Source organism: Stenella coeruleoalba (genome assembly GCF_951394435.1).
Source record: "Stenella coeruleoalba genome assembly, chromosome: X".
In the NCBI taxonomy this organism is placed as follows: Eukaryota; Metazoa; Chordata; class Mammalia; order Artiodactyla; family Delphinidae; genus Stenella; species Stenella coeruleoalba.
Genome location: NC_137152.1, coordinates 32747708 through 32775259, shown reverse-complemented (window position 1 = coordinate 32775259; position 27552 = coordinate 32747708). Strand labels below are relative to the sequence as shown.

The window sequence follows — 27552 nt, the reverse complement described above, 5'->3', positions numbered from 1 at the left end:
CATTAAGTTTGTAGTAACTTTTACAGGAGCCCTAGGAAAATAATACAATGCCACTCCTGTCATGTATCAAGTCCTCTATACATGGAAGCTGTTTCTGTACTTTCGAGTTAGTTTCACAGGTCTGTGTGTATATTTCCAAGATAATACCATGTTACCTAATTACTTTAACTTTTAATAAATCATGCTATCTGATAAAGTAGGTCCTCCCAACTATTTCTTCCTAACATGGTGTTGACTATTCTTAGCCTCTTTTTCTTCTTCTATACAAATTTGACAACTAAGCTGTAAATTTTCATGAAAATCATCTATTCTATTTGAATGATATCAAATTTATCAAATAGCCTGGAAAGAATTAATACCTTTAAAATACCAAGTAGTATTATCTATAGCTCTTCATTTATTTTAGTCATCTTAATTGTTTTTCATTAAAGGTTTTATAATTTTCTCCAAAAATTTACACATTTTTGTTAGATTTTTCCTTAGATGTTTTATGTTTATCACTGCTATTTTGTAGTTTGTTTATTTTTCATGTGTAAAAATTCAATTTTTGTATAATGATCTTACTTCAAGGAACATCACCAAATTCTTTTAATTTTTCATAATTTGTATATTCTCTTGGGTTATTTATATAGAAAAAAGTTATAGTATACAATTTGTTTCTTTTATTTCTTTCTTTCCAATCCATATAAATTAATATCATGTTGAATAGAAGTAGTGATGGCTGTTTGTCTTTTCCTTGATTTCAAAGGGAATGTTTATGATTCTACACCACTAAGTTTGATGTTCAGTGTAAGCATTTTTTCTTTATCTGCTGAGATGGTCAAATCATCTTTCCTCTTTAGTCCACTAAGATGGTAAATTATTAGGTTGAGCCAGATGAAGTTGTTGATATATGACTGTTTTGTAATGATGAACAGGGCAATTTCATATGTCTTACATAATACATTAATAGATTTGCTAATGTTAAACTCTCCTTTCATTCTATCATTTCACGAGGCTAACTTAGCCAAGTTGGGTTTGTTTAACTTGGTTAGATTAATCTCATGAAAAAATTGTCGCATATGTTCCTTCTTTTCCTATATCCTAGATTCATTTGTATAAGATAGGGATTATAAGGTTTTTGAGTATTTTGTATAAATTACTTTGTAAAATAATCTTTGGTATTTTTGTGTGTGGAGGAAAGGGGTAGATTTTACCTACTGATTCAATTCCTTTAGTTTTATAATCTTAATCAGGTTTTTAAATGTCTTGAATTAGTCTTGGGAAGTTATATTCTCTTAGAAAATTCTCATGTCCTCTAAGTTTTCAAAATCATTGGCGTAAAATTTTTCATAATATTCTTTTATGTTTCATTCTCTGCTCTATTCCTGGATCTGCCCTTTTCTCATTCCTACAGTTACCTTGTGCCTGCTTTTTTCTTGACCAGCATTGCCTGAGAGTTCTCTATTTCACCTGTCTTTTCAAAGAACCAGCTATTGGTTGATAATGCTTAGTCTTATATCTTTGTTTTCTATTTTAAAAAGTTTTAGTCTCACCCCTTTTATTCCCTTACTTGTATTTTCTTTGGGCTTACACTGCTGTTCTTTTTAAAAACTTCTTGAGTTGGATACATGACCCATTAATCTTCAATCTTTCTTTTCTAACTTGAGAATTTAAGGTTATAAATTTTCTCTTCAGTACTGCTAAAGACTGCATCTCACAATATTTGCTACTTAATCTTTCAGCTCACATTTTTCTAATTTTAATTTTTTTCTTTGACTCATGAATTACTCAGAAAGTTTTCTAATTTCCAATTATTTGATATTTTATTAGTTATTTAATTCTACCTTATATATTGTACCTTAATTATATAGTTGCCCTCCTAGTCTGAGGCCCCATGATAAGCACGTTACCTAAGTAGTTGGAAAGTTCCTTGAGGACCGGCCTTGTGTCTTTTATCACTCCAACTCCAGGCCTATCACATGCCAGTGCAAATAGCAGGTGCTGAATAAATTCATGCTGACTGATAAAATGAGTGCTTGAGTAAGTTGTCCCCTAAATAACGTCAACCCAATAACCCAATTTTAGGTTCTCTAACTTCTATTTTCTACCAAAGAGAAAACTATACTTCCCATTAAATTGTTTTATAGTAACCTAGAAGAAATATCTATCTAAAAAGTTATACAAATATATCATATTAAATTAGTTAAGCTACAGTTATTAAGCAAGAATTCAATGGCTGGGGAGAAGATAATAGTGTTTCTTACAGTTCCCCACTTACATTTCTGTCAAGTATTACCTGTACAGTCAAGTAAAATATAGTCTGAAGTATCATGCTTCTGAAAATGATAAAGCTGCTGGTGCAAGAAGTCTCAGATTATCAGATGACAGACACTGTTGAGAGGAATGATCCAATAGTGTTGCAACATGAAAAGAGAAGCTATCAGGTCCTTAGGATATTAAAATATATTTTTTTCAATTAGAAGGCTATTTTCCTATACATATACATTCATTTATTAATATATTTATAATATGTTTTATATATCCTATATAAATATATATGTATACAAAAAGATACCCTAGTGTCTAAAAAGAATATTCTAAATAGATAATAATTAAACATGGAATTATCTATTTAATTTTTATAATCGTAAGATTTTATACAATGAGTCATCTATTTTAGGTATTCAGCAGAAATAGGTACAAAGAAAAGCATTATTTTATTCATCAGATAAAGAAAAAAAGCGTGATCTTTCAAACAGAGAGATCAAATACTTTTTCACCCATAAATGTCAATCTAACATATACACGACATTTCAAAAATTTTTTATCACATGCAATCATTTCCTTCTGTATTAAAAAATTCTTCCAGGGGGGCTTCCCTGGTGGCACAGTGGTTGAGAAACTGCCTGTTAATGCAGGGGACACGGGTTCATGCCCTGGTCTGGGAGGATCCCACATGCCGCGGAGCAACTAGGCCCGTGAGCCACAACTACTGAGCCTGTGCGTCTGGAGCCTGTGCTCCGCAACAAGAGAGGCCACGATAGTGAGAGGCCCACGCACTGTGATGAAGAATGGCCCCCGCTTGCCACAACTAGAGAAAGCCCTCGCACAGAAACGAAGACCCAACACAGCAAAAATAAATTAATTAATTAAAAACAAAAGTACCAATGCCACCGTGGATGTGAGGATTAGTCAATGCTTTAAAAAAAAAAAAATTCTTCCAGGCAACAGTTTCCTCTTTTACTAAGTGTCAAAGCCTTGTGAAGTTATTATGACACAAAACTATTCCTTACTACTGCTGCAAACAATAAACAACTGTGAGAACTGAATAAGTAATATGAGTCCCTCTGATGATCTACCTCAGTTCTAAGGCAAGAAAGATAGGATGCCAGAGCCATTTGATCCTGCTTCTATTTAAAAATTTTTTCAGTAAAATGTTCGTTTTGAAATGGGCTTAAATAAAACACTAATTATTAAAATGTTGGTGAGCGTGTTTGTTGGGGAGGGTGAAGTTTCATTAAGTGTGTGTGTGTGTGTGTGTGTGCGCGCGTGTGTGTGCGTGTGTGTTCTAACTCCCTTACTACCATTACCACCAGAAATTCCCAAATATTTCATTTTGGCATTTCATCAGATTCGCTAGGACTATTTTCTATTATGAACCACATCTGAGCACAAAATATGCAACCTATCAACAAATACTTTGATTAATAAATGTAATATAATTCGAATTTCCATGATGTGAATTCATAATATATTTAGTTCACTGGGCTACTCACTACCCGTCCTTGTTCCTACCCCATAGGGTCATAATCAATAATGCCAGGAAACAGAAAAAATGTGTACAGCAGTTGTTAATACTTTTATGAGTGATGTAACAACGTGATTAAACTGGATAAATATTTTCAACAAGCATTTATTGAATACTTGTGGTGTTCCCACTGTGGTGAGAAAGTAGAGTCTCTTCCCTTAAAACATTTATGGCGCAGGTGCAGAAAAGCTCTGTGGTTGGATGCCCCATGATTTTTTGTATGTCATTCCCTTTGCCAGGAACACTTTGTCTGGAACATTCCTATTCATCCTTTAAAACAGGGATCAGATAGTAAGTATTTTAGGCTTCGTGGGCCATGCAATCTTTGTCACAACCACTCAACTCTGCCCTTGTATCTTGAAAGCTATCATAGACAATATTAAACAAATGGATGTGGCTGCATCCCAATAAAACTTTATTTACACAAACATGCACAAGTTATATATGGTCTGAGGACCACAGGTTACTGATCCATGGTTTAAAACCCTCTGCGTATATAGAGAAACAATAGAATTTAAAGGCTAAAACATGGGCTCTGGAGCCAGACAGCCTAGTTTCTAATTCTGGCCCTGCCACTTATACGCTGTGTGACCCTGAGCAAGTCATATAACACTCTGCCTGTTACCTCATCTTTAAAATAGAGATTATAATACTTATGCATGTGTATGGAGCTTTTGTGAGTTGTAAATGAGTTAATAGACTCTAATAAGGTTAGAAAAGTGCCTGGTACATAATAAGTGCTATGTGAGGATTAGCTGTTATGACTAGATAGCACCCTTTCTATAATTTCTTTTTCCAGGAGATTTAATATATTGCTTCTTTAGGGCAGGCATGCAGGAATTAAACGAGGGCTACAGCCAGAATCAACTTTAATAAAAGTGCTAAAGGACTCTGAAGTGAGAACACCAAGTTTAATTTAAACAAGGAAAAGGGTAGTCCACTAAGAGAAAGAAGGGTAAAGGAGCACAACAAGAAGTAACCAGATGTTTTCAGTGTGAGATGTTACAAAAAGGGAATAAAGAAGAAAAGTGTAAAAAAGGAGAAAATTAAAAAATGACTGGAGTAAAGGAAGGGAAAGAAGTAAGTAACTTTAGTGTAGAATGGAGGAGAAAAGAGGGTCGAAATTATAGCCCATCTCTTGAATTCCAGGTTTTAATGGCAGGCTGCCAGCTGTTCTGGTTGCATGAAGATGCACTTGGTTTCATGGAATGAATGTTGGGTATAAATGTCAAGACTGACAGTCAGGTCCTGGAAACCAAGATTTAATGTCTTGCAAGACAGAGATAGCTTCAGGTTCTAAGAGGAGTGCCTGGATGAGCAGAGAACTCAAAATTAGCTGGGAGCAAGTCAAAATGTCTAGCGTTTGCCCGGAGACTCTTATTTGCAATGGGTAAGAAGGAATAATGCTTTTTAGTATGATGCTAGGTAGTGCCTCTCATATGGTTTCTGTATCAGTTAGGCTAGGTGAGGTAATGTTTCATTAATAAATTACCCTCAAATCTCAGTGACTTAAAACAACAAAGGTCTATTTCTGACTCATGCTACATGGCCATTGTAGGTGTTCAGGGTGCTCTGTTTCATGTGGCTCTCACTCTGAGACCTACACTGACAGATGAGAGACAACCTAGAATGTTAGGGAACTCTAAAAGGTCTCACATTGGCAACTTAATGTTCCCGCCTGGAAGTGACACTCATGACTTTCAACTCAGTTTATAGGCCAGAATTAATCACTGACCCAACCACAAGTGGGCCAAAAAGACAATCCTACTAAGTGCTGAGAAATTGGAGAGCCAGAAGTATTTGAGGAACAGCAACTAATGACTCCCCCAGTTTTCAACCTAAGATAGAGAGCTTTCTTCAGAGAAGAGACTTTGAGAGCATTGAAAGAGTCAGCTTTGGGAGTCTACTGAATGAATTGTAAACACTACCAGGAAGAAAAGCCCTCTTCCCCTCAAGCAGCCATGGCAAGTTGAGCAGACACTGGCAGTATAATAGTAACCGCTATGGATGTTACCACAGGTGGACATGGCAGCTGCCCTAGTGACAGACTGAGAATGAGCTAACTTGCAGTTAGCAAATACCCCAGCCACCTAGAACCCACAAGGAAAAAGTAGGAATGGGGTAGAGTGGAGAAGGGGAGCTTGAGCTCGCTGTGTTTCTCTTTGTGAGAATTTGAATGTACAGGCTGCCAAGATTACATCCATGTCCTTGAAGCTACAGAGGTCTGGGGCAACGAAGGGCTTGTTAGTGCTGCCTCCTAGTGGACACAGGGCTATTGTGATTTGTTTAAAAGGCTTGCGTTTTGCCTAGAATCTGGCAGGAGACTGTAGAGCAAATATGAAGCATGTATTCTCTTCTTAAAAGTGAAGTGGGGAGAGATTTCCAGTGCTAGCCAAGATGGAGTGAGCCTATTGATTATAACTGAAAACTCTGGACATAATACAAAAATCAACTACCTGAGGACTCTGAAAAGTAAACAAAAGCAAGCAGATTGGGGAGAAGAATCAAAGAAGTGACCCACATTGGGGGGGGTGACTTTCCCAAGTTAGCTTCCCTCTTTTCTCTCATGGCTTTGACCCAAATATGGGCAGTGGTTGGGAGCTATGGCAATAAAAACAAAATCTCCAAGAGAAACACTGTCTTTCTAGCTGTAGGACCACGAAAAGTGATCTCTGCAAGTCCATGGGGGGGTGGGCGGTACTGCACAGGGCCTAAGAATTCCAGAGAAGAGGGAATTGGAGAAGATGATTTCTGAATTCTGTATATCAACTCACACATGGGCTCACACCTGAGCTATGGATGGCTGGGAAAGACCCAAATCAGCATAGCAAAGACTTTGAGAACTGAAGTAAAATATAAAATCACTCCCAAGCTCCAGAATAATCCCTGAGTGGTATATGCATGGGGACGGAACAAAAACAGGATAGCAAAAGCTTTGAGAACTGAAATACAATATAAACCACTTACTAATTTCCAGACTGACTCAAGTGGCACGTGCATGGGACAGACCCAAAGAAGTAGAGTGAAGTCTTTGAAAACAGACACTGGAACTACTGCTAACAGAAGATGAGACAGAACTTATGGTCTAAACTTAACTGGGGTGCTTTTCTGCTAAAATTATGCACACAAACACACACACACAGTAACATTTTCCAGGTGATTTTCAAAGGATTCCGTTTCACAGCAAAATATTCAAAATGTCCAGGATATTTCCCCAAATTACTCAACATACAAAGAACTAGGAAAATGTCACCCATTTCTAAGGGAAAAAAAAATCGCAAATGTCACCTCAAGATGACTCAGATGTTGAAATTATCAAAGACTTTAAAGGGGCTATTATAACTATGCTCCCTGAGGAAAGGTAAAACATACTTGATGTGAATGAAAGGATAGAAGTTCACAGCAGAGATATGGAAACTTTAGAGGACAAAAATACAATGTCTTTAAAAGTTCACTGTTGGGGCTCAATAACAGAATAGAGACAACGAAGAAAAAGACAGAGAACTTGAAGATGAGTCAACAGAGATTATCCAATCTGAAGAACAGAAAGAAAAAGATTTTTAAAAGTGAAGAGACTCAGGAACTATGGGACAATATCAAAAGATCTAACATTTGTTTCAATGAGTCTCAGAAGAAGATAATAAATAGACTGGTGCAGAAAAAGTTGCAGAAATAATTACCCAAAATGTCAAAAATCACATGAAATATATAAATTTACAGGATCAAGAAGTTCATCAAACCCTAAACAGGATAAAAAATACAAAGAACACCACATCAGAGACACAATAATCAAACTTCTGAAAACCAAAAACAAAGACAAAAACCTTGAAAGCTGCCAGAAAAAAAATGATACATGACATATAGGACAACAATGATTTTAATTACAACAGATTTCTCATCAGAAACCACTAAGGCCATAAGACAGTGGAACATTTTAAAGTGCCGAAAGAAAAGTAGGTAAACCCAGAATTCTATATAAAACAAAGATATCCTTCAAAATGAAGGCAAATAAAAACATGCTCAGATGAAGGAAAACTAAGAGAAGTAGTTGCCAGAAGACCTGCTCTAAAAGAAATGTTAAAGGAAGTTTTTTAGACAGAAGCAAAATGATACATGAGGGAAACCTGGAACTTCAGAAATGAGGAAGGGCAACAGAAATCATAAATATCAGGGTTATTACACTACTTTTCTCTTCTTAAGTTCTTTAAAGTATGTATTACTGTGAAAACAAAAATTATAACAATGTCTGGTACAGTTTTCAATGTGTGTACATGTAATATATATGACAACTATAACATAAAGGGGGAAGGGTAAAGGGACACATATGGTTGTAAGGCTTCTGCATTTTACTTAAAGTAGTATATATATACATATATATATGTGTGTGTGTATATATATATCCCTAGAACAACCATAAAAAGTAATACAAAGAGATATAGCAAAAAATACATAAAATAAAATGGAATACCAAAGGAAATTCAAATAATCCAAAAGTAGGCAGGTAGGAAAAGGGAAATAGGAACAAAAAACAGAGAGAACAAACAGAATACCAGATATACCATGCAAACTCTAATCAAAAGAAAGTTGGAGCATTATACTAATGTCAAAAAGAAGACTTCCGAACAAGGAAAATTACCAAGGACAAACAGGGACATTACCTAATTACAAAAGAGTCAGTTCACCAAGAAGACATAACAATCCTAAAAATGTATTCACTACCAATAAAGCTTCAAATACATGTAGCAAAAACGGATCAGAAAGGAGAAATAAACAAATTCACAATTGTAATCAGATTTTGGCACTCATCTCGCAGTAATTGATAGAATAATTAGAAAGTTAGCAAGGATATTGCTATGGACTCAATTGTGTACTCCCCAAATCCATATGTTGAAGCCCTAACCTCCATTGTAACTATATTTGGAGAAAGGGATTTTAGGAGGTAATTAAGGTTAAATGAGTTCATAAGGATGGGGTCCAAATCCAACCAGATTGGAGGCCTTATAAGAAAAGGAAAAGAGAGAGAGATCTCTCTGTGCACCAAGAAAAGGCCATGTGAGCACACAGTGAGAAGGGAACCACCTATAAGCCAGGAAGAGAGCCTTTCCTCACCAGGGACCAAATTGGCCAGCACCTTGATCTTCGACTTCCCAGCCTCCAGAACTGTGAGAAATAAGTTTCTGTTTAAGCCACCTAGTCCATGGTATTTTGTTACAGGAGCTCGAGCTGGCTAATACAGATGTAGAAGATCTGAACAGCACTATCATTCAACATGACCTAACTGATATTTTTAGAACACTTCATCCAACAATAGTAAAATACACACTCTTCTCAAGTGCACATGGAACAGTCAAGATACACCATGTCCTGGATCCCAAAGCAAAGCTTAACAAAATAAAATCAAGTGAAATTGTACAAAGCATGTTATCTGACCAAAATGGAATTGAACTAGAACTTAATAACCTAATAAATGACGCACTGCTAAATAACCTATGGATAGAAAACATTTCGAACTGAAAGAAAAAGAAATAAGACATAACAAAATGTGTGGCATGCAGGAAGCAGTCTTTAGAAGGAAATTTAGAGCATTAAATGCTTGTATTAGAAAAGAAGACAGGTCTCAAACCAATGATCCAAGATTCAAGCTTAAGGGCTTCCCTGGTGGCGCAGTTGTTAAGAATCCACCTGCCAATGCAGGGGACACAGGTTCAAGCCCTGGTCTGGGAAGATCCCACATGCCGAGGAGCAACTAAGCCCATGCACCACAACTACTGAGCCTGTGCTCTAGAGCTCGCAAGTCACGACTGCTGAAGCCTGCACGCCTAGAGCCCATGCTCCACAACAAGAGAAGCCACTGCAACAAGAAGCCCATGCACCGCAATGAAGAGTAGCCCCCACTCGCCGCAACCAGGGAAAGCCCATGTGCAGCAACGAAGACCCAACGCAGCCAATTAATTAATTATTTTTAAAAAAGATTCAAGTTTAAGAAACAAGAAAAAGAAATCAATCCAAAGCAAACAGAAGGAAGGAAATAATAAATTTAAGATCAGAAATCAATGAATTTGAAAATAGAAAAATGATACAGAACAATCAATGTAGCCTTCGCAAGAAATGTAAAAGAAATTCTTTAGGAAGAAAATTACATAAGTCAGAAACTCAGATCTACAAAAAGAAATGAAGAGTATTAAAAAATGAATAAATGAAGGGGAAAAGCAGTTGTCCATACATGTGTGGGTCCAGTTCTTGAATCTCTATTCTGTTCTATTGATCTGTCCATCTATCTTGATGTCAACACCACATAGACTTGATAACTGTAGCATTATGATGTCTTAAAATTAGGTCGTGTTAATACTCCAAATTTGATCTTCTTTTTCAAAGTTGTTTGGCTATTCTAGGTCCTTTACATTTCTATTCGAATTTTAGAATCAGCTTATCAACGTCTACCCCCCCCAAAAAAACCTAAGATTTTAATTTGGATTGAGTTGAACCTATAAATAAATTTGGAAAGAAGTGATATCTTACCAATATTGAGCCTTCCAACCCATGAACATGGTATGTCTCTCCATGTATTTAGTTCTTGAATTTCTCACAGCAATGTTTTGAAGTTTTCAGTATACAAGTTGTGGTTGGCAGAGTTCAAAGATAGACCCGAGATTAGCACCTCCTGTATATGTGCCCTGTATAGTTTTCTCCCTTTAAGTGTGGAATTTCACTCCTGTAATTAGATTATTAATCAGTTGATTCTGAGTTAATGAAAAGGGGAATTATTTGGGATGGGCCTGACTTAATTAGGGGAGTTTGTGAAAGAGGATGAAGCACCAAAGAGATAGTCTCCTACAGGCCTCAAAGAAGATAAAAGGTTCCATGAGTTCTACCTCTGCAAGGAACTGAATTCTGCCTGTAAGCTGAATGAGCTTGTAACAGCATCAGATGAGACCACAGTTCCAGCTGACGTCTTGATTGCAAGCTTTGTGGAACCTAAGTAGAGTATTCAGCTAAGCTGTGTCCAGACTCCACAAAAACTGTGAGATAATAAATGAACTAGTGCTTTTCCAGGCTAAAAAAAAAATTAATGAAACCAAATCTGATTCTTTAAAAAGTGAGGTGGGGATCAAGCCTACACACTAGTTTTCTTGTGGGGAGAGAGGTGGGGAGGAAGATGTAGAAAGAGCATTTCTTGACTCTGGGTTCTGTCACTAACTTTGGTAAGTCTTCTGACATCCTTGGATCAAAATTTCTTAATTTCTCAAATATTCGCTTTGCCTACCTTTTAAGATGAGATAACATCAATGTCAATGTTTGAATACAGTAATACTTTACAAATCCAAGGCATTATTAATGTCTATTATTAATATGCTTACACATAATAAAGAGAAGTGTGAGGAATAAGGTTATCAAAATTAGCCTCTGTTTGGAGGGTGGCACAGATTTCTCTCTTTAATTGCATAAATTATCACATTGAATTCAAAACTAACTCCCAAGTATGCTTTGGTGATTTTTACTCATCCATATAAGAAAATTCTGAAACAAAGTCGTACAGTACTATTTACCATAAAATTATGCTCTGAATTGGACACTATTGAAATCAATTCGGCAGCCACCCTGAAATAAGAAGTAAAGAGTAGAGACCCGTGTGACAATGAAGGTAAAGGTTTCAGTGAGGCCCTCGCTTCCTGGCCTCCAGAGTTTAAAATATCTTTATCTCCACAGTTCAAAGGAAAGAGAGTTTTACTTTTCTTCCTTTTCAGTAGTGGCTGGTGATATCTGAAACTGTAAACACAAACACAAAGAGTATCTCCTGGGACCAGGGGGTCATGGAGTGCTAGGCTTTGTCAAGAGAGAAGCACTTCAGAAGAAAGGAGGAGATTGGTAGATTCTGTTTGAGATGACAGTGAGGCAGTCGAGGAAGAGACTGCTGATGGGGACAAAGGTCCCAGGAAGGTCAGGGATAAAAGAGTAGATTTGTATGCCATCTGCACAGAAAAGTTTTGCTTAGTAAAAGATGACAAATGAGCAGTGTTTGCACTAACACCCATCAAGACTTACACAGAAATAAAGCACACAGTCTGTAGCAAATATAACTTACCTAAAGCCTGGGCTACTATCAACAGTGTACTCTGATAGGAGAGATGACTCATGCGTATGTATTACAATTGGAAATGTCACCTTTTCTAACAAGCCCAACATTCAGGATTGTATAATTCATCACTAAATATTGAGTTAAAATTCAATTTTTTTATGGAAGTTCCCAGTTCTGCTTGGTAATTATAATAGAGTCAAAATTGAAATAAACTGTATTTTAAAGATCATAATAGAGTCTTATTAGCATCCTTAAAGATTACTCATGAACTTTGAAGCAGATTGGTAAACTTTAAAGAAATTAAGACACTGCTTTTTCTCTCTGTGTTCTACTCTTCATATTTGTTTGAGAGAATTAAGCCTGTTTGTCATGAGTTGGTGATGCCTGTAGTCATCACATCACTTAGCTTCAACTAATAACTTGTGGCCAATCTTTTTTTTTATCTTTTGAAGTTTACTTTTCAGAAAGCTTATTATGAACCTTTACAAACACAGAGGAGATAGAATGACATATAAGTTACCTTGGTATAATTGATTCAGATATTTTGCTATTTTGCCTTTCTTTTTTCCTAAAGTATTTTAAGGTAAATGCAGACATAAATGACATTCAACTCTAAATATTTCAGTGAGCCACTGTAAAAAATAAGAACAATTTTCCCACATAACCACAAAACCTTTGTCATAACAGCAATATCTACGTTTTGGCTGAAGTCTTTTAAGGTAAATTGGAGACATTATATTATTTCATCTCCAAATATTTCAGCGTGCATCTGTAAATGATAAGACATTTTGCCACACAACAACAGTACCATTCTCCCTCTTCACAAAACTAATGAAGACCCTATATTATCTAATAACCAGTCATGACCAATCTTTTTTCATCCACTGCCTCACTCACTGTCTTCCCCATCCCATACTACTCCTCCTTTATTTTGATGCCCATCCAAGATTTTTTATCATGCCATCTGCAAATATCTCAGTGTTTACTTCAAAAAAAAAAAAGCAATGAGAATACCAATATCATGGGTAAAAATTAACAATGATTCTTAATATTATCAAATAGTCAACATTCAAATTTCCCTGATTGCCTCATATTTGTATTTTTGCAGTGTGCTGATTGAATCTGAATCCAAATAAGATCTATACTTAGTAATTGGTTTACTTATTTTAAGTCTCTTTTATTTCCCCCATCTCTTTTTCTTTCTTGCAATTTTTGTTCAATAAATTAGGTTGTAAGTCCATAATATTTTCCACAGTCTAGATTTTGCTAATTATATCTCATGAAGTTGTTTAACTGTCCCTTGTATTTCTTGTAATTGTTCCTTTGTCCCCTGTATTTCCTATAAATTGGTAATTAAAGCTAAACTTTTGATCATATTCAGTTTCAATTTTTTGGCAATACTTCTTAATAGGTGGTGTTGTGGGCATACATTAGAAAGCCAAAAAAGGCTGATATTTTCTTTTTTGGGTGTTGTTAGTAGTCACTGATGATCATTGTCAGGATCCAGTATTTCATTAGATGTTGCAAAATAGTAGTGTTATAATTCTATCATTCCTTCTTCAATTACTAACTAATATGCTTCTCTAAGGAAGAACTTCCCCTTATCAATTATTTTATTATCATGATGTGCCTTTCATGTAGAAAAGGCAAGAAAAAGCAAGATTTTCCCCCATTATATTCTAATTTTCAAAATACCTGTTTGGTCTTTAATACATCCAAAAGAGAGCCAAAGGTGGCCAATGAGCTTTACTTTTCTTAAATCAGAAAGAGCACATGGATTAAATACATATAATTGTTTTCATCCATCGCAACTGTTATTCTTATTGAAATTATCCTTCTTTAAGTAGTTCTTGTGTCCTTTTGAGAAGCCCACAGTAGTCTTTGAAAGCGTCCTTGGTTCTTAGTATAATAGGATGTTCTAGGCTTATCTTGTACATTTTCTGCTGTGGTATCAGCTATTTTCCCAAGGAGCCCTGGTTCCTTTTAAGGGAAAATAGTATTTAAAGACCACAACTTGGACACCAGGGATACTCATTGCTACTGGTCTTTGTTTTTAGATCTTTTCAGTGTTCAAAGCTTGCTAGATAGATTTTTTAAAGATGAAGAACAACACGAGTTTTTACTGATATTTCCATTTCAAATTCAGGAATACAAAGTTTTTACTTAATCTCATCCATATTATTATATCTTTACCTCCTTTTTTATGCCAAAAATCCTGATTCCAAACACCACCAACATAAATACTCATTTGCTTTATCCCACACTAACATACAACAATGTCAAAATTACAACACCAACATTACCAAGATATTTTTACAGTTCTTTCTGTCCTTAGCATATATCCCTCTAGGAATGTAAAATCAAATTACTATGCTTAATTGAAATCGTATGGAACAGTTCCTCTGTGCATGGTTACGCCAAAACCTTGTTATGTAGTTTGTTTCAGCTGTTTCACATTGCTTTTTTTTATTTTTAAGGATTGCTTTTTAAATTCAGTTTTGTATTATAATTATGTAGAATAATTATATGTTTTCGAATTCAAATCTACAAAGCAAGGTATATTCAGAGAAACCTCACTTCTATCCCTTTCCTTTCATCTTGTTTTCTTGTTTCCTGCCCCCCTTCCCCATTGGTAACCTCTTCCTTAAAATTTTTAGGTTTATCCTTCTTTTTTAATATAATAAACTTTATATATGAATATATAAATTCATAATCCTCTTTCTTAAATAACACATACACGTTTCTCCACCTTGCTTTCTTCACATAAAAAAATATGCTAGGAACCACTCCTAGCAGTATAAGAGATATTACTCATTCCTTTTTATTGCTACATAGCACTCCTTTGTGTAGATGTATGACAATTTTTCAATCTCCCATTGATGGAATTTGGATTGTTTCCAATCTTTTGCTGCAGTGTGTTGTAATGAATGATCTTGTATATATGTCTTCCTATAGTTTTTGCCTTTTTATCTTTGGAATAGATTCACAGAAGTGGGATTAGTAATTGAGAAGATAAATGCAGATGTAATTTTGTTAGAAATGACCAAATTCTCCTTCATAGGTACTAGTTTGCATCCCCTCCAGCAATGTATGAGGGCAGGAGCATGTGCTTTATGTGGTAAAAATTCGTGCTAATCTTAGAAGAGGAAAGGAAGACAAGTAACCTCAAATTGGGTTTATAGTTGGAGAATAATCCCCCTTGTTCTTTCCTGCAATCCAGTTAGTTTAATTCTTGCTGTTGGCAGTCTCTGGGCATTACCCACAATGCCAATAAATTGCTCCTTTTGGTTCTGTACACAGAGAGCAGTGGAAACTAATTATTTCAAGGGGCTGGAATTGGCCCACCTTAGACCTTCCCAGTGGGACAGGATGTGATACTAGCTGCACAAGCTGCACACAACTTTGATGGCCAGACTCCGACGGGGCAGAAGCCTAGCAGGCATGCTCTTAGAACGATCATACTAGATAATGGGAGCTGCAGATACACACAGGCAATAAAATAATCTGCTTTGAATGTGCTCGTCTTTATGTCACTCCACGGCTGGGAAACCTACTCGGGATCTTTCCCATCTGTGTTGTCAAATTCAGGCTTGTCTGCCCTGTGTCCAGGCCCTCCAAACAAATCAGCCTCCGGTCTGTTCTCCCCTGCGTGGCTCCTCTGCTCTTGCCAAGCTAACCTGCTTGCCATTCCTTACATTTGTAAAGATGTTTTTCTGCCTCTGCGCATGTGAGTACAGCATTTCCTATTCTAGAGCTGAGCCCTCACATTTGGCCAGTCCACTCCATTCTCCTCCCCGCAAAACCAGCCAGTGCCAGACTCCACCAGAACCCATTCTCTCCTCAGCAATTGTTTCATGAACTGCTAGTCGCTTGAGGACTGATGTTTCCCTACACCCACAAGAAGCTCTAAAACAATCAGCATCTTATTCTGCATGTGGCATGGGATTAATACACGTTGGAAGCTTGACTACCTAGAGTTTAGGTGTATGGCCAAATACACATCAGTCTTGGAGTTAAATCTAAAACTGGAGAACTGGATTCGTCATTCTCTGTGGAAAGAGTAGCAAATGAAAGATCCTCATTCACACACACAGGAGAGCATTTCTCCACACACTATGAAGCCAGAATGAAAATACTGGGCTATGGAAAGCTCCCTAAACAAATCACCGCTAGGAAAAATAATAAATCTCACCATGAACACAACAAATGCACTGAATTGAGCACCATCTAGTTCATATATTTAAAAAAGGAAAATTCAAAACTGTATAACCAACATAATGAATAATCTTCAAGGAAAATTTATTTACATACATAAGGTTTATATTTACACATACTTATAAAACTATATAGATATAGACGCTAGCAGTATTTCTGAAAGGAATGCTTACAGGTTTTTAATTTTTTCCTTATTTACCCTTTTTCTGTATACAGTACAACTTTATAGTAAGCATGCATTACTTTCATGATAAGAAAAAAACCTAAAACATAAAATATTTACCTGAAAAACAGTACAGCCTTTGTTTGTCAAATACACTTCAGATACATAGATATAATGTGGAAATTTGAACTGGATCAGAATCTAACACATCCAAAGGAGGAAAGGGGGCTTTGGAAGTGAAAGATTCTAAAAACAACTCAAAAGCAATCACTGTTTTAACCTTGAGCCAATATTTGAATAGGCATTATTTATAGTCATAATTTTTGAAGATCAAAGCAGCCTTCCCTTCTCTGTTGTCAAAACAAAGAGAAGAGATGAACTTGCTGAATCCACATTTTAAATGCACACAGAGAATGAGCACATGGTGTCTTACCTCATCTGTAAGGGCAGAAACAGAGGCACAATATCAGTCTTTAATCTCCTGCCTCAATGCTAAGGAGGCGTATTGCCATGCACACCCATGCAAAAGCAATTGAATGATTCCAGTGTGTTTCTACAAGAAAGAAAAGAACTTTGGGGATAAATACATTTCAGAAATGGGCCTTTTTGAGGGCTAGTTCTGAAGCTGATAAGGGGGGAATGGTGGGAGGCAGTGGAAATTACAGGAGTTTCAGTACTGTAGTCAGGTGCTTTTTAATGAGTTGCCCTAGGCAAACATACCTAATCAGCCTCCACTATTCATTCTGCTACTGCCCACATCTTTGCAAATTGCTTCTCATTTTTATGCCTTAATAAGCTAGAAGCTCTGGAAACCTTTTTCCATTTTTAATTTTTCAAAACCTACCTAGCCATATGTCATTTCTAAAGACAACCCCTTCTTGTTTGGGTTGTTGGCTCCTTTAGCAAGAACAGAAACAGCTCAGGGGCCATCCCAGTCTTTCCCTTCTCCTCCTTCCACTGTATTCCATTTCCTGTTCCTCTAAATGGATACCTAGAAAACTTGATGGGTGACTGAAAAGTAGTCATATTTCCTCCTTCTCATGAAAAGATAAAATGCTATCTAAACCTGAACCTTATTTCCTCCCACCTCTGCCCCAATACATTTGGACTGCATCTATTCCTAAGGACAACGACTAACATAGGGGTAACCTGAAACTTTTTAAGGTTCTAAGAAACTGCTTCCTCTCCATCTCTCAATCTATCACTATATTAGACAGCTATTGCTACAATAATTCTGCGTAACAAACAAGCCCCAAATATAATAAAACCACATGCATTTATTTCTTGCTCAGTCTGTGAGCTGGCTATGCTCTGCTGGGAATAGCTGGGATTTGCTCCAAACTGTGGGTTGGGTTTGGGTATACTCCACAAGTCTCCTCATTCTAGGACCAGCACCTACTCCAAGCACGCTCTTCTCATGCAGATGACAGACATAAGAGACCAAGCCAAACATACAAGCACATTTAAAGTTTGTGTACATGTCTGTATTAGTTTGATAGGGCTGCCATAAAAAATGCCACAAACTAGGTGACTTAAAACAACAGAAATTTATTCTCTCACAGTTCTGGACGCTAGAAGTCCAAAATCAAGGTGTTGGCAAGGCTATACTCCCTCTGATGGCTCTAGGGAAGAATACTTCCTCGCCTCTTCCTGGCTTCTGGTGGCTCCTGGCAATCTGGATGTTCCTTGGCTTACAGCTGCATCGCTCTAATCTCTGCCTCCATCATTACATGGCCTTCTTCCTTGTGTGCATTTCTGTAACCAAACCTCCCTTTCCTTTCTCTTATAAAGGCATCAGTCATTGGATTCAGGGCCCACCCTAATCCAGGACAACCTTACCTTAACTTGATTACATCTCCAAAGACCCTACTTCCAATAAGGTCACATTCACAGGTTCCAGGTGGACATGAATTTAGGAGAGACCCTATCTGACCCACTATAATGCCACATCTGCTATCAATCCTTTGGTCAAAGCAAATCAAATGGCCAAGTCCAAAAAGCAATGAGGTGGAGAAGTACACTCTGCATATTCAAATGAGGAGTACCACAAATCATATGGCAAAGTGAGTGAATGTATCATTCTATTACAGGGTGGGAACAAAGAGTTGGAAACAATAATCCAACCTACCAGAGTTATCAGTACATGATGCTTCTTCAAATATTTTACACGACCATGTCTTATTTTCCAGTTCACATCTGGATTATTCGTGTGTGCTGAAGAGGGTGATGATCTATCGGAGGAGAAAATAACATTATTCTATCAATTTATTTTGGTACACAAAGTGTAAGTCAGGCACTTTGTTAAGCTCTCTGCAAAGAATGACAAGTGTTTCACTCTGGCAGGACAATGATAGAAAATCCAAGAGTCCCTCTGATGTACCTCCTCCACTCAGCCAATTCCATATCTTAAGATCTGCTTCTTGATGTTCCCCACTCCTGGTAACAAACTCAGTAACAGTTAGGGTTCTTTAAGCTGCATAAAATTGAAAATTCAACTCAAACTATCTTTAACAATAATGAAGTATATTGGCTACCAAAACTGAATTCTAGCAGTAGAAGAGGCTTCAGGGTTAGTTGATCAAGGAGATCATCAAAAACACACGTTACTTCCATCTTTCCATTCTGACACCTATCAGCTTCATCCCAAGGCTGATTGCCCTAATGGCTATAGGATGCCCCCTGTAGGAACTAGGGCTAAATGGCTACTCATTCATATCCAGTGAGAGGCCGACTTCCTATAACTATGCTTCATAACAAGAAAGTTGCATTTCCAAACACTCTCAGAAAAGTTCTTTTTGTTTCTCACTGGATCAAATTGATTTGGGTCAGACTATCTGTAAACCAGGGCAGAAATAACCAGATTGGACTAATCAGAACTCCAAGGGCAGGGGTCAACCAGCTTCCCCTGAGGCATATGGACCATGTCTGGGAGTAAATGACACCTGGATAAAATATTTAGTTAGGAATCGAAAAGGAGGGGGTGGTTGCAAAGATGACAACCAACACTTCCCGCTACAATTGGTTCAGATTCTGGGAGGTGGGTGCCTTAGGGGGAAGATACAATCATTCTGCTCACCAGAGAGGAATATTCCCACCAGAACATAATGCATTGGCATTCCATTTATACGTCTGTCTCTTATGATTTGTTTACTTTAGTCAACTCCCATATATTAGAACCATGTCTGACAAAGGTAAGGGCCAAACCCAATCATTGGACCAGATTACAATACTCAAGTTAGGCTTCTACTCATCATTATGCCCTCTTCAGTCCACAAGACCATGAATTAACTTAATCTGAATAAGAAGAAAAAGAAAAAATCATGATTGTGTAATATGCATTAACAAACTGCAGCTACAAATATGCAGCCACAGAATGAGGGAGTGATTCAAAAGCCAACACTGATAGCTACTTCTCATGTGTTTTGCTTATTCTATCAGTAACTTCTCTATATTTAACTTAAATTTCTTATCCTCCACTTTAAACTTATTTCCTCTTGCTATTTTTTCAAGTGTTGTCAAACAGAATACATATTGTCATCTGTATCACATATGCACAAAAGCTCCCACTGAAGAGAAAAGGATTCAGTTTCCCATCAATAAATGGGCTCTCAAAATCCCTTCCAAGCCTGAAAGCCTATGAAACAGTGTTACCTTGATTATTAGCACAAGTAAACCTGAAATATCCTAGAGTATAAATGTCAAACATTGAGCCTGTAGGCCAGCTTCAGCCTGCATAAGGTCATCATTCAATGACACAACCTCATTATAAACGGCTTTACTTCAGTTGGCATATTTTTCTTGTGAAATATTAGTTCAGCCCACCAGGATTTTTATCAGGGGAAATTTGTCCATGAGTAAATGTGACTTGACACTATTGTCCTGAGGAAATAAAATGGCATTTTTGAAAATGTAAGATTAATGCACTAAATGATTATTATTTACCCCAAACTAAGCCCTTGGAAGTTCCAGAAAAACTGATTCATCAACTGTCAGAAGCTGCAAAATACTGATGGCAGCATCCACATTGCAGCTCAGTGCTGTGTGTGTGTGTGTGTGTGTGTGTGTGTGTGTGTGTGTGTGTCTTAAACAGCAGAGTCCTCCAAACAAACCAAACTTGCACATTGAACAACATGGTATTCTAGTCCTGAATTTCCCAATCTGCTTTTCATACACTGTTACTCATAGTTTTTCCTGAGACTCTTCAAAGTTAAGGCAGGCTTTTTCAAGAACCAATTCAAATTGAAGACTGATTTTTGCATGATGTCATCAAAAGGTGATGTCACTTTCTTTCCTCTCCCTTGTCTCAAGAAAAATGGATACTAATGTTGGACTTATTTCACCCGTAACACACAAACAGACAATCTCTATAGACAATGTCAGCCAACCTGAAGTTTCCAATTAAACTGTCAGTGGAACCCTGAATAAACTTTGAGGGATAGGCTTCCTAACTCCCATGGGAAATTATGCATATTTTCAATTCTCTTCTAGACAATATTATAGAGATTGGTTTTTAACATTCATACTAAAATATAGCCTTTTACTTTATTTAAAGGGAGCCAATCAAAATTTCTAGGTAAAAATTCAAAGGAGGTTTCTGCTTATGATAAAACTCAAACCTTATCCCTGAACTCTTTAGTTATAAGCAGTGTCTCTTTTTATCAACATATTTGGCTATGTCAAGATCAGGTGAACTTTTCCTGGAGAGAATTATCCACACCCATAAACTACAGTGAGCCCCAGAACTATGGGAGAGAAGCTTCCTCCTTTTCTCACCAAAGCCTGTATTAGTCACCTACTGCTGAAATAAAGCTATGTAAGCAATCACCCCAAACTCAGTGGTTAAAAAAATAAGCATATATTTCTGACTCACAGGTCTGTGGATTGTCTGTGGTTGTGCTGGACTTTGCTGAGATTAGCTGGCCTTGGCTCCAGGCTATGAGTTAGATCAGGTTATTTCATGTGTCTCCTACTTATGGGATCAGTGTTTACACAGGCCGTATTTTTCTTGTGGCAATAAGATGAACATGAACAGGATGGTGAAATGTACTCTCATAGTGGACCATGAAAAGTGTGGGGAGGGAAGGAAGAATTGTAAGCAAATACAATCTACCAAGATAAAGGGCTCTACCCCAGAGGGCCCAACATAAGCTTTCCGGTCACTTGTATGCAACCTTTTATGAATGTAACCAAAATGTCCACCAACAGATGAATAGATAAACAAAATGCAGTATATATGTACAATGGAATATTATTCAGCCTTGAGGAAGGAAGGGAGGAAGGGAGTTCTGATACAGTTCTTCAGAGGAAGGGAGTTCTGATACATGTTACAACATGGATGAACCTTGACAACATTCTGCTAAGTTAAAGAAGCCAGACACAAAAGGACAAATATTACATGATTCTATTTGTATGAGTTTCCTAGAATAGGCAAATTCATAGAGACAGGAAGTAAAATGGTGGTTGCCAGGGGAGAGGGGAGAATGGAGAGTTATTGTTCAATGGGTACAGAGTTTCTGTTTAGGATGATGAAAAAGCTCTTGAGATAGGTAGTGGTGATGTTTGCACAACAATGTGAATGTGGTCAATACCAATAAATTGTACACATAAAAATGGGGACATGGGTTCGAGCCCTGGTCCGGAAAGATCCCACATGCCGCGGAGCAACTAAACCCGTGCGCCACAACTACTGAGCCTGCGCTCTAGAGCCCACAAGCCCCAACTACTGAAGCCCGTGCGCCTAGAGCCCGTGCTGCGCAACAAGAGAAGCCTCCGCAATGAGAAGCCCGCGCACCGCAACGAGGTGTAGCCCTCGCTCGCCACAACTAGAGAACGCCCGCACGCAGCAAGGAAGACCCAACGTAGCCAAAAATTTTTTAAATAAATAAATTTATTTAAAAAGAAAGAAAGAAGCCCACATCTGTCCCTTCACACCAGAGTGAAAAAGGTCAGAGTTGGCAATGACTTTGAATTAAGGTGTTCTTTAGTAGCACTCAGCCTATAATTACACGCCTAAGACATTCAGTGCCACCTTCGCCAATAAGGTTACATTCCCTCAAGTGGTGTATGCTAACAGACACCAGGTTGCCCTACATAACTCTAAGATGTTACTATTTTAAATCTGGTTTTAAATGTACTATGTTACTAGAGTCTTAAAGAGGAATTTTACCTGAGGTATAATAAGTTGAACAAAAAACGTACTTTATTAATTCTAAGGATTATTTTTCAAGTCACCAAGAAATTGGCATTTTCTTTAAAAAAGGAAGACTTCTGTTGAATTTTTCCCTCTTACTTCAGTACTGAGGTTATTAGCAAGCATTCTGTATTCCTTTTAGATCTCAACCTCACTGTGTTGCTAAAAAGCATCTTCGAGACAGGAATAATGTCAGTGCTTGATGTTCTTGGGGCTGGTTCTGTAAGATACTGCTCTACTTAAAGGGCTGCTGTTTAATTCTGAGACACTATAATTCAGGCCAGAAAGTGTAATTCCACATGTAATGATAATTTTCTACAGCCCTCTGCCACAGCTAGCACAAAGGAAATGGAAGAAATTCTTATGGAAAGGGGAAGTAAGAAAGGAGAGGAAGAGTACCTGGATTTCCATGTGAGCTTGTGCCTCATTCAGCCATCACTTGAGAGGTTTCTGCTACGAGACAGCAGGGCAATCTTTCTATTCTCTGTCCGTTTCATAACAAACACTGATGAAACTTTAAGCTAATTCCTAAATACACTGTACTGCAGGTCTGCAAATTGAATGAGTGTTTCATCATTCAGTTATACAAAGCAATATGCGAACAGATACCTGAATAACACAATAGCCAGTAGAAATCATAAATGTATTTTAACACTATCTTATGAATGCCTGGAATAGATTTTATTTAGTATACGATATAAAAGAGTGCCTTTCTTCATCAGAGAGAGAGGTGCTGGCACTGATATCTTGATGCACTGTTAAATGCTCTCTGCTTTCCTTACCTTCCACCTCCATCCTTCTCTATTCAGATTGGAGCATGAACCCTTAAGAGATCCTGGGGTTTCCTCTCCATAATGACAATCAACAAATTCCAGATATTTCTATAGCTGTATGCAACACTATAGTTCAAATGTAAATGCCACAGGACAAGATAGAAGTTGTATAGAGGAGGACAGGATAGTAATAACAATAGCATTTATTGACTGCTTACTATGTCAGGTACTGTTCTAAGTGCTTTAAAGCTATTAAGTCACTGAATCTTCACAATACCCTTATGGGGTAGATACTACTCTTATCCCGATTGTACAAAGAAACCAAGGTACAGAGAGGTTAGGTAGCTTGCCTAAGGCCACAGAGCTCCTAAGCCACACAGCTGGAATGCAAACCCAGGCAGTCTGGAGCACTGTTCTAACCTTCGCACCACAATTCCTGTCTAAGGAGCAACGTATCCTGTAACCCTCCCATCCTGTCTGTGTAGCCATAAAGCACAGTTTCATCCAATGGAAGGAATCATTACAGTCAGCATTCTTAAAGCAATAATTCCTGTTACCCATTACATCACATCAGCACTTTAGAATGAATACACACACACACACACACACACACACACACACACACACACACACATATACATACACATAAAACTCTTCATCACGCATGAAATGTAGGGGAAATCCATGACAACATCAGTAACTCGGTTTGTGGTCAACTTCCTTAAGAACATGGCCATCCCTTCTGGATATTAACAGAAATGGAAAAAAAACACTGAAAAGGGAGCTATGGTTTCTTTTCTTAATGTTTCCATGAAACCTTTAAAATTCTCTTTTAATTAACAGTCTCAGATTAACCATGAATATGAAAAATATCTATTTGATTTCTTCCATAGTCAATAATTCATTTGATTCACTGAAAATAGAGAAAGCTGGAATAGTTGAATAAAGGATAAATAATTTCATAAAATAACTTTTAACCATTAAACAGAGCCTATACTTAAAACATATAAATGTCCAGTAGATTATATTTCTATAAGACTTCAAAATCCCCACTAATTTTGAATTTATATTACTCAATTTCAAATTGTAATCTATGTGAAACTGTTTCAGTGTTATCACTATGTTTTAAGTAAAGTTTATACTTTCATTTTTACATTTAAGGACAAGAAAATATATGTGTATATTTTAATAAAATTTAACTGGAAAGATCCTTTACAATCATAAATATTTATTCATATAACAGTAACTGAAATTTAGTGAGCATTAATGTGTCAGTCATTGGACTAAACTCTTTTTGTACATGATTTGCCTATACTTTGCATAACAGTCTTTTGAAGGAGGCATTATTATCTCCATTTTATAGATGGAGAAACAAAGTATTTGAAAAGTTGAGTCATTTTCTCAAAGGTCTTTGCAATCACATCATGGAAAAAGCCAGGATTCAGGTCCATGTCTGGTGTCTCCAAAGATCCAGATATTAAATACTATGTTATACAACTTCAGAAGCCATAGAGAAAGATGTGATTGATTATCTAAAAATTAAATATTTCTGCATACTACCAAAAATCATTAACAAAATAAAAACAGAAACCACAAACTGAAAATAAAAATACCTGAAACATATATGTGAAAGAATCAATGTCCTTAACATATAAAAGGATTCACACAAATCAATAAAAAAATAAGCAAAAGAAAAAAAAGTTCATATGGCAAATATATTCATGGAAAGCTTTTACACCTAAAACAAAAAGTATAAATTATACTGATTTAAAACTTTTATCTCATAAGATTACCAAAGATTCCAAGGATTGATACACCAAGTATTGTTAAGGATATAAAGAAATAAGCATGCTCAGATACTGCTAGAATAATATGTGGAACTATAAACATAACAGAAACACACAATTTACCAAGACCTAGTTTACAGTTTTAGCATGTCATTTAAAAACTATGCTTCATGTGAAAAAAGCAAATTATGTCATACATACACACACAGTATGATTCTCAATTTCGAGAGAGAGAAAAAAAACTATTTTTTAGCATAGAAAAATTCTGAAAGGCTCTAAATCAAAATGTTAATGAAAGTTGCTTATTTTGGGGTTAATGGGATTATACATGATTTTATTTTTATTTTATTGTATCTTTCAATATTATGTAAATTTTTAAAATATTATGAACTAATTTTATAATTACACACACACACACACACACACACACACACACACACACAGCAGCCAATCAATATAGCTACTGAGGCAAACATTCTTAATGGTAGCCACTCTTGGAGCTGTCAGTTCAAACATATTCCACTCTCTTTCTTGCCCTGATGTTTTTGGGTGGCAATGTGCCCAGTCCCAGGGATGAAAAATGATGGGTCTATGCCAACCATGGAAATCTCATTCCCCTTTGCTAGTAATTGGTCTAAGGACAGTCACATGACCCAGTTCTGGAGAATGAGACATAGAGGAAGTCTGTTGATAGCTTCAGGTTAAGATTTCTCCCTAATAAAGAGAATGGCAAATACAGAAAGCACTTTAGTTACTCACACCTCCCCTACTTGCTTTCATGCTTGGAATGCTGTTTATGAGGATGAGATATTTAGAGCTGTGGCAGCCATCTGGAGACCAGGAGAGATGTCACTGACACATTGAAGAGGCAGAATGGAAAAGACAGGACTCAGCTCAGGTGTTTGGTGATGTACGTGAGCCACTGAAACAATTCTGGAAGTGCTAACTTCTGAGTTTTGTATTATGGAGATTAGTTAAATGTCTTTATTGTTTAATACTCTGTTCGTGGGGTGTTTTATTGCTTGCAACCAAATATATCCTGTTTCAACAGTTCATATAAAATGAAGATATATAAACATGTAGGTTTTAACTACATAAATACATAAAGATACATACATAGATCCCATTACTTCCTGTTTTCTGAAGAGTCTTAGTCTTATGCCATCCCTTTCATATATAAAACCTCTTCCTCTCAAGTGGATACTTATCAGCTTTAAGTTCTCTGCATCATCCCAAACCTCCTTTAGCTGCATTTCGCACTTCATACTCTGTCCACTTCAAAGCCAAGCTCTTTAAAAATGCTTCTTCTAACCACCTGCCAATGCAGGGGACATGGGTTCGAGCCCTGGTCCGGGAAGACCCCACATGCCACAGAGCAACTAAGCCCGTGCGCCACAACTACTGAACCTGCACTCTAGAGTCCATGAGCCACAACTACTGAAGCCCACGCACCTAGAGCCCGTGTTCCGCAAAGAAGAGTAGCCCCCGCTCGCTGCAACTAGAGAAAGCCCGCACGCGGCAACGAAGACCCAACACAGCCAAAAATAAATAAATAATTTTTAAATGCTTCTTCTACCCAACATCTCCATTTTCTCAGCTCCTACCCCTCAACCCACTCCAATCCATCTACATTTATCAATTCACCAAAACAGTATTTGCTAATTTACTTATGAACTATGACCTTAATGTTATCTAATCCAATTTAACTTCTTCAGTTTTCTTCACCAGTCCCTCTTTATTGAAATACTCTGTTCCCTTGGTTTCTAGTCTTCTTTCTATATTTGGGTTTTTGTTTTTGCTTTGTGGGGTTTTTTTACCCCTCTGGTCTTTCTCAGCTTCCTCTGCCATCTCATAAGCTCATCCTCCCCTACTAGCGCACTAAATGCTGGTATTCCTCAAGGCTTATTCCTACACCCTTTACTCCTCCCACTTTATATTCTCTTTTATTAATGTCTTTGGCATCGATTGTTATTTATGTGCAGATAACCCATAATATCTCACACTCATAAATCCAATTATTATTGGATAATCATTTTTAATTATCTCAAAGGCGTCTCAAGCTCAGCATCTGTACTTGTGGTCTTCCTGCTCAAATCTGGACTTTTTCCCATATTCCCTGTCTCAATGATTGGTACCAACATTGATCCAGCTATATAATCCTGAAATCTAAGAGTAATCCTTGATACCTGCATTTGTCACCACCCCCAAACATAATTCATCAAGTTCTATTTTTACCTCCTAAATATTTCTAAAATTTAGTCACATCTTTTTATCTCTACCACTACCGTTCTAACTAAACTATTATCTACTCTCAGCTGAACTGTGTAATAAATTCCCAACTGATCTCCCTTCCATTCATTCTTGAATCTCCTCAATTTGTCTCCACACTGTAGCTAGTATAACCTTCCTTTAAACTCAATTCTGATTATATCACTATCTTGCTTAAAACTCCTTAGTGACTTGTTCTTAGGATGAAGAATAAAAGCCTTAATTTGACCTTCAAAGCCCTGAATGGTATGGTTCTTATCCTCTACAGCCTTGATTCCCATCATGCTTG

At 37.0% G+C, this 27552-nt stretch overlaps 1 long non-coding RNA gene across 1 annotated transcript in view; it reads right to left on the bottom strand.

The window, feature by feature from the left end:
* LOC307180869 overlaps nucleotides 1–18465 on the bottom strand; it is a 110508-nt gene extending 92043 nt beyond the window's left edge. The window contains exons 1-2 of the long non-coding RNA XR_013825797.1: nucleotides 18374–18465; nucleotides 16679–16798 (exon numbers count right to left, since the gene is read on the bottom strand). This is a non-coding gene — a long non-coding RNA (uncharacterized lncRNA). The remainder of the gene's footprint in view (nucleotides 1–16678; nucleotides 16799–18373) is intronic.
* Between the last annotated feature and the right edge of the window lie 9087 nt (nucleotides 18466–27552).